Source organism: Narcine bancroftii, chromosome 5 (assembly GCF_036971445.1).
Source record: "Narcine bancroftii isolate sNarBan1 chromosome 5, sNarBan1.hap1, whole genome shotgun sequence".
NCBI classification, from domain to species: Eukaryota; Metazoa; Chordata; class Chondrichthyes; order Torpediniformes; family Narcinidae; genus Narcine; species Narcine bancroftii.
This window is the reverse complement of record NC_091473.1, coordinates 70,199,180-70,208,143: the sequence shown is the minus strand read 5'-3', so window position 1 is coordinate 70,208,143 and position 8,964 is coordinate 70,199,180.

Genomic DNA, 8,964 nt, shown 5'->3' with positions numbered 1-8,964 from the left:
CACAAACACTTTAAAATGCAAGAGGTTTGTTCAAGCCAAACAGTCCAGGATCCAAGTGACCTTTCAAAAACTTTGAAGAATACCTATAGAGATTTCACAAGGAGGTGTTAATTGGACATGCTGTGGAGTAATGGATTATTGTTTTGAAAGCAACAGATGAATGGACTCAGAAGTTTGGGTCCAGTGCCGCAATCTGTCGGGTTACAGTTTGCTGTTCTAAGAAGATCATGTGGTTTTGCAAGCAGAGAGAGAAATGGTTTCTGCAGCCATGGCAAGCTGCCAGCTTGTTGAAACCCTATTTTGAAGACAGGTTGTGCATTCTGAGTTAAGCCTGTTGAAAACCCTTTGGTCCCTACAAGAGGAAATGACTGGCTGAATTATTTCACCTGAAATAAGAGAAACAGAAGGAACTTTGTGGTGACCTGCAGACAAAGAGGTTATCATTTGGAAAACCCTGATGGGGCAAGTTTCTTCAGCAAGGCACTGAAGTGGCTGATTGGAGGGAATCACTTTGTGTATATCCAACGAGAAATACATTTCTTTCTGAAACTGACAAGAACATTCCTGCACGGTAACCATTTAAGCACCAGAGCTTGGTGAAATTCATAAATGTTAAATTCTGTGCACATTATAAGAATTGCTTGATACCGGTGAACTTGGAGGAGTGAGAAGTGAGATTGGACTGTGAATCAAATAACTTTTCTGAACTTGTACACATTACGTACACATGCTTAGAATTAGAAGGGGTTTAAGTTAATAGTAATAAGTTAAAGTTTGATCCTGTTTTTATGTTTAAAGAAAATTAAAAGTAATATCTATCTTGGTGAATTTCTATTGCTGCTGGGTTTGGGGGTCCTCTGGGCCCATAAGATTTGAGGACTCATCTTTTCATATTGAAATATTTGGAGTTTGGGGATCTTAAACTTTTGGAGTTTTTATGATTTATTAGTTAATTAGTTTACAAAGCTCATTTAAAGCTTGTGTGTGTGGAAAACAGTAACAATGGATGTTAGTACATTTTTTGTTATACCCATCACCTATGGAGCTGCAGAGCAAGAGAAAAGAGGAACTGATGGTCATTGCTAAGGAATTAAAACTGACTGAAGTCAAGCATTGGATGAGGAAAATAAAAATACAGACAATTATAGTGATATATAGGTGAATGAAAATGTTTTGAGAAAGACACAATTTTCTGGCAGATGGATCTTTTGAATTGCGATTGAAATTGGAGAAATTGAGGGTGGAAGAAGAAAGAGAGAAATGGAGGGTGGAAGAAGAAGGAGAGAAATGGAGGGTGGAAGAAGAAAGAGAAACAGAGGATGGAAGAAGAAAGAGAAAGAACTTTGAGTTGCAGAAATGACAAAATCAGGCAGAGGAAGCTGAAAAACAGAAACTGAGTTAGATGGTGCTGAGGAAATTGAAAGGGACAGATGGTTTCAATTAGAGAAGTTAAAAATTGAGATGGAGGGAAGTAAGGGAATTGAGGCTGTAACTCCTGGGAAGAGGTTTTTGGCTAGTAGAGAGGTAAATCTAGTTCCTCTTTTTGATAAGGGAGATATAGATACATATTTCCAGCTTTTTGAAAAGGTTGCTCTGAGCTCACGATGGCCAAAAGTAAAATGGCTTCTTATGCTCCAAAGTGTATTGAAGGGAAAAGCACAAATTGCATACTCTAGTTTGACTACAGAGCAAGTGGCAAATTATGATACTGTTAAGCAAGCAGTATTGAAAGCTTATGAATTGGTTCCAGAAGCATCTAGACAAAAATTTAGGAGTTTGATGAAAACATTGAACAAATCTTGTATGGATTTTGCTCGAGGAAAATCTGTATGTTTTGACCATTGGTGCACCTCAAAAGGAATATATAATGATTTTGACAGATTAAGAGAATTGATATTAATTGAGGAAATTAAAAGGTGTGTTCCAAATGAGATTAAATTATCCTGCTCAACCCTGTTCATGCTTGGCTATTCAGTGTTTGTTGTTTTAAAGTCTTTCTACTCTACCATTCCAATGAGCAGTGCATCACTGAGTTCAATTTCTTCTATAGTGTGTATAGTGTGCACACTTCACTAATGTTTTGTTTCTCTTTGGAAAAACATTTCTTTGTATAATTATTCGCCCTTTGCACTTATTCCAGACATTTCCATAGGCTGGGTATTGTTTTGGTTCATATTGAGTTCCACATCATTTACAATTGAATGTCTCTCCACTATATCTCATTTTTTGTTTATTTGTGTGTCCAGACACTGTGGCTATAACTATGCCTTCATTTTCACTGGCCGTTGCAGCTCCAGCTAAGGTAAGCTCTGTCTCTTGCAGCAACATCTCTCTTTCTTATCAATAATCTTGAACAGAAGTTAATCATGGATCATTGAATCTTGCAATGGTCTAAAATTGCATGATCTTGCTTTTAATTTCAAGACTGTCTAGTTATCTATCTCTCTATCTATCTATCTATATCTTTATTTATTTATCTATCTTTATATATAAAATAGTATCAAAGCTCTCTCCTTGCAGCTGCAGGCACAAGTGAAACACATAGATCTCGATCATTTCACTTTTTTTTGGTAACCTTTTTGTGAGAGATAATAAAATATAGGAAGTAAAGCTAATATGAATGAAATAAGGAATACTGGACTGGACTAGAGGAAGTTAAGTAAATGCTGAGTAGGGATGAATTCTGATAAGAGTGTGAGGAAGGGTTATGCAAGTATAATAGAATAAGGGTCTTATAGTGATAGAAAGAATTAGCAAGTTCTGCATATAGAATTAGTAAATCCTGGGGGTTGAGATGTGTGAATAAGGGCAAAGGCAGATTCATGAATAAGGACAATGACATGATGGAACCCAGACAGGATACCCCATGGTCTTTCAAGTTTACAGAAACTGCAAGTAGGCAGACAGAATTATCAAATGCCAAACCAATCCAGGAGGCAGAAGAATGTTAGGGGGGTGAGGGTACCTCTACACTGAAATGAACTGTATAAAAGTTGGGTGAGCCCCAGTATGTGTGTGTGTATTCCCAGGGTAAGAGGAAGCACCCAACTTTGCACTGTTGTACAATAAATGTTCTTTGTTCTCAATTTCTGTCTCGAGAGAAATCTGTGAAGGTACTTCTGTTTCTCACAATTTTCCCACCATCTTCTTTGTACCATATTTTTAGCACTCATCTCTTTAATATCTGTAGAGGCCGGGATGCAAACCCAATCCACTCCCCTAGGGCAGTTCTGTTTTCCTGGTCCATGTTGGGATCCTAAATTAAACCATACTAAATAAGGTACCTCACTATGAATACACTCTATACCTGTGCGCTGTCTGCATTCTAAAGGTAAACTTGTCCATTTCTCAAAGTAATTATCACCTCTGCTGCCCCTATTCCAGGAGGACTTAATACATTGTGTACAATTGGGTGGTTTCCCAAAAATTGGGAACCAGCAGAAAAACAATACAGCAAATAATAAAAATAACATTACAGCACTTTTTCCCGGTGTAGCGTAACTTTCAGACCAGAAGGATGCGAGACTGCACGCCAGGTGAAGGGTATATTATCAACGTCTTTAGTTCATGTCTTTTAGCTTGTTTAATCCGTTGTATGTGAGTCCACCCCTTTTCTTTTGTTTGCACTGCAGTGTCTGTAATCAGAAGTACACAATATCGGTTTTAGTTTATGATCTTGCCACGCTTTTACATATACCCAATAACCAGGTTTAACAGAATGAATAGGATAGTCCAAGGGTGGGTTTTGAGCTAATAAACCCTTCTGTCGTAAGTCATACAGAGGTAGAAAGTCCCTGTAAATATTTAGATATGTACTGGTCATTAGCCTCAGGGGTAGGGGTATCAGTGTGGAATCCCATGTAAGGAAGACCAAACACCATTTCATATGGTGAGACAGCAAGGTCCTTACGAGGAGCTGTGCGAGTCCTAATTAAAGCTAAGGGTAAGGATTTAATCCAGGAAAGGCTAGTTTCCTCATGAAGTCGAGTGAGTTGATTTTTCAGGGTCTGATTCATCCGTTCAACACGGCCTGAACTCTGGGGGTGCCATGGGGTATGTCACTGCCAAACTATTCCCAGGATTTTACACACAGCCTGGAGTACCTGAGAGGTAAAATGTGTACCTCGATCTGAGTCAGTGGTTTGAATAATGCCATAACGCGGAATAACAGACTAGTAATATCCGGATAACGGTGCTACCATGATCATTAGGGGTCGGGAAAGTTTCAACCCATCGAGTAAAATGATCCTCCATCACCAGGAGGTATTTATAAGCCCATGTCTTAGGTAATTCCGTGAAGTCAATCTGTATTCGTTGAAACGGGCGTACGGCTATATCGTGACCGCCAGGCATTACCTGGTGCATGACTTTCTTATTCACTCGCTGACAGATTGAGCACCCCCCCAGTACTTTGCTTGGCTATGGTGTATATTGCCGAGTAATTAAAGGACCGTACAAAAGGATCAACAAGTGCCTGTGTTCCCCAATGTGTCTGCTGGTGGAGCTGATCAATAATCTGAGAAGCCAAGGCTTTGTTCAGTACTTGGCGTCCCTCTGCCATCCACCACAAACCATCGGCAGTTTGACGCATTCCCTGGTCTTTCATATAAACCTCCTCTTCCCGTGCAAAGATGGGAGTCTTTTGAACCTCATGTGGGGTAGGGAGTAACAGCTGCATGTCTATTTTTTCTGTGAGTGCAGCCTGTTTGGCAGCTTCATCTGCCTGTCTGTTCCTCTGTGCTTCAGGACTGTCAATAATTTGATGGCCCCGTACATGAACTACAGCTATCTCCTCAGGTAACATAAGAGCATGTAAGGATTAAACAATTAAGTTTTCATGGATCAACTTTTGTCCTTTCCCAGTTATCATTCCCCGCTCTTTCCAAATCTTTCCAAAGGTATGCACTACACCAAAAGCATACTTTGAGTCAGTATAGATTGTGCCCATCTTTCCCTCTAAACCCTGGAGAGCTCTACAGAGGGCATATAATATTCAGGATTAAACTGGGAAGATGACCGGCTTCAATCACAACTCCTTCATTTCCATCCACTACACTATACCCGCTATACCGAATGCGTCAATGCAGCGGGAAGATCCATCAATAAACCATCTTTCACCCTCCCGTAAAGGTTCATCATTTAAATCATCTTTAATTTTTGTCTATCACTTCTAAACATACATGCTCTAAATCATTGAGGACAGTATCAGAATCTGGAGAAACCAAGAAGGCGGCTGGATTCTGTTCTTTGTTTATAATCAATGTCAAATCATCCCTATCTACTTCATACTTTAAAATTCTAGAATCAGTAAGCCACCTTCTGGCACGTTAAAATTGGGGTATTAAAAGGTGACATACAAGGTTTGAGTATACCATCTTTCACCAATTGGTCAATTACTGGCTGCAGCCCCTTTCGGTCAGCCATAGGATTTGGATACTGTTTTCGTCTAATTACTTGGTCAGGGTCTTTTAAAGTAACTTGCAGGGGAGGAACATCTAACCCTCCTCTATTGCCTCTTTTTGCCCATACTCTAGGATTTATTAGTTCCCGATCCTCCTCTGTTAGTACATAAAATTGAACCCCGATACCTGATCCCTGTGGTCTGGTACCGATAGCCAATTGGTCCTGTAAATCCCGTCCCAACAAGCAAACTCCAGCTTGGGGAACTAGTAAAATATCCTCTGTTATTATCTTTTCTCCCATTTGTATCATTACATTCTTTAGTATAGGGACCGTAAAATTTCGTCCTCCCACTCCTGAAATCATCACTGTCCCTTCTGTTTTAACACACTTGGGCCGTTGTATTCTGGGCTGCCCCAGAATCTACTAGAAAAGTAATCTCGTCTCCGTGGGGTCCTATGCTTAAATTTACCAGTGGTTCTCCGTGCAGCCCCACGGTGTGTATTGACTGAGAACCATGATCCCCCTATTCATAATCTGCCTCCATCAATGCATAAGATCACATCTCCCTGGTTTGCATTGGGCATTCCCTCTTAAAGTGTCCCTCCTTTTTACAATAATAGCAAACTAATGCTCCTGTTTCCCAATTTCTACCAGGGTCTTCACGGGGTCCCAGGAATGGTCGTCATCCCCGGAATTTTCCTCTACCCCTGCCTCTGCTCTGGTCTCTACTTCCCCACTCCTGGCGCTCCTCCCAACGTCCAGGTGCTGGCACACAGCTCCTAACATTTCCCTGCTGTCCCTCCACAAATTCCTTGACTGCCAAGGGTTCTGCCCTTCCCTCCCGAAGGGTCTCACACTGTTCTGAATGACCCTCATAATCAAAGTCTCCTCCCTCTCGTGTCAATTGAGGTGGTAATCTTGTACTCTGTGAGCGGGTCATCATACCACCCCTACTTTCTTCTTCTTTCTCTAACTGTGGAGGAGGAGGGGTAGGTAAAGAAGGGTAAAGTTTAGGTGAGAGGGGGAGATAGGAGCCGGCACAGGGGGAACATAAGGTGGAGGAAGGGAATGTAACACATCCCATCCTTGTATTTCAGGGGCAGAAGGTTCCTCATCCTTCTTGTTCTTACATTCCTTTTCACTCAAAATCATTTGATCAAACGATCCACTGAGCCAACAGGCTGCCTATTCTCTGCTCTCAGTATTACCTCCTTGATTTTGGTAGAGCCAGATGTTCAATGCCTGACACATCCAGTCCTCGTCGGATCCGAACGTTGGCCAATATACCAAACTCCCTTTTATCGGATTCTTAACCCATTCCTAACAGCAATACCTGACCATGGTCTGTTTATCTTTCCCATGGGTTTTCCCCGCACCCCAATCAGATAACATTAATCCTAACAGACTATGTTTAGGTATCTGATCTTCCTGTCCTTCTTTAGGACTGTTTCCCTTGCTACTTACTCCTCCCATACTAGCGGGTAAATAAAATTCCTCTTACCGGGATCCAGTAGCTATTCCTAGCGCACTTCCTTAACGTTCTCCCGTCGTTTGTTCTCAATGCCTCTTCTCGGATATCACTCGCTTCGTCCACTGATCAGTCATCCGTCATCCGGGAGTCCAGCTGAATCAGCCGGGGTGCACCTACCTCCGTCGTCGGGCACTCTGTCAGTGGAGGGAGTGGGATCCTGGACGAGCCCCCATTTGTGAGAAACAGAAGTACCTTCACAGATTTCGCTCAAGACAAAAATTGAGAACAAAGAACGTTTATTGTACAACAGTACAAAATTGGGTGCTTCCCCTTACCCTGGGAATACACACACATACTGGGGCTCACCCAACTTTTATACAGTTCATTTCAGCGTAGAGATACCCTCACCCCCCTTAACATTCTTCTGCCTCCTGGATTGGTTTGGCATTTGGTAATTCTGTCTGCCTAAGTGCAGTTTCTGTAAACTTGAAAGACCATGGGGTATCCTGTCTGGGTTCCATCATGTCATTGTCCTTATTCATGAATCTGCCTTTGCCCTTATTCACACATCTCAACCCCCAGGACTTACTAAATTCTATATGCAGAACTTGCTAATTCTTTCTATTACTATAAGACCCTTATTCTATTATACTTGCGTAACCCTTCCTCACACTCTTATCGGAATTCATCCCTATTCAGTCCTTACTTAACTTCCTCTAGTCCAGTCCAGTATTCCTTATTTCATTCATACTAGTTTTACTTCCTATATTCTATTATCTCTCATACAGCCTTCTCAGTTTGTCTTGTAATTTTCAAAGATGAATGTACATAAACCCTAAATCTTCTTTCAATCTTGCATAATTTTATTTAAATAGATTGATTTTTCTAACCAAAATATATCATTTTATACATAATACCTGAAATTGAATTTGCCATGTGGCCACCCATGCCCTCCTGAAATTTGCAGCAATGCTCTTTATCATCTAGAAAATTTCATAGATTTGTTTGTTCAACCACTGAGCTTAAAAATCTTGGATATTCAACCCCAGGTCTTCAAAATAAGCAATTGTTTCAATGCTGCCTATTGTGGCTATTCCATTGTATTGTCACAGGTTATATATTATATATAAACATGGTTTTAAAAGAGATAGATTGTGGGGGTTTAGTGTAGGTCACTTCACAAACAGATACACTTCACATCTCATTTAAAATGCAAGAGCTTTGCTGAAGCTAGACATTCAGACTCCATTACTTTTCAGAAACAATGGAACTGCTTTGGAAAGAAATGGAAAAGTCTGGGCTTAAGTGCTGATAAGGATCTTTCAAGGATTGGTTTTGGAGGCTTGGGGGTTATGGTGTTTACGTACAGAGAGAGAGAGAAAGGGAGAGAGAAGTCAGTTCTGCAATTGAGACTGCAACATGGCAAACTGGCAAGCTTGTTGAAAGACCCCATTTTGAAGATGGGTTGTGAGTTGTGAGTTCAGCTGGTTCAAAACAAGAGGAAATGGCTGGCTAGAGTGTTTCTCCTGAAATAAGGGAAACAAGAGGATCTCTGAGGTGACCTGGAAGAAGAGGTTATCATTTGGAAAACCCATGATAGGGTAAGTTTCTTCGTCAAAACACTGAAGTGGGTGATTGGAGGAAATCAGTTTGTGTGTATCCAATGAGCAACAAATCTCTCTGAAGCCAACAAGAACCTTCCAGAGTGGTAACCATTTAACATTAAGCACCATAGCCTGGTGAAGATTTATAAATGTTGAATTCTATGTACATTATAAGAATTGCCTGATACCGGTGAACTTGGAGAAGTGAAAAGTGAATTATTGGACTGTGAATCAAAGAACTTTCCTGAATATATACACATTACATAGACGTGCGCTTAGAATTAGAAGGGGGTTAAATTAGGTTAAGTTAATAGTAATAAGTTAAAAATTGAAACTGTTTTTATGTCTAAAGAAAATTAAAAGCAACTTTATTTAAATAACCATTTGTCTTGGTGAATTTCTATTGCTGCTGGGTTTTGCATGCTGGAGGGATTCAACAGGTCTCACAGCATCAATAGGAGGTAAAGATATGTAACTAATGTTTCG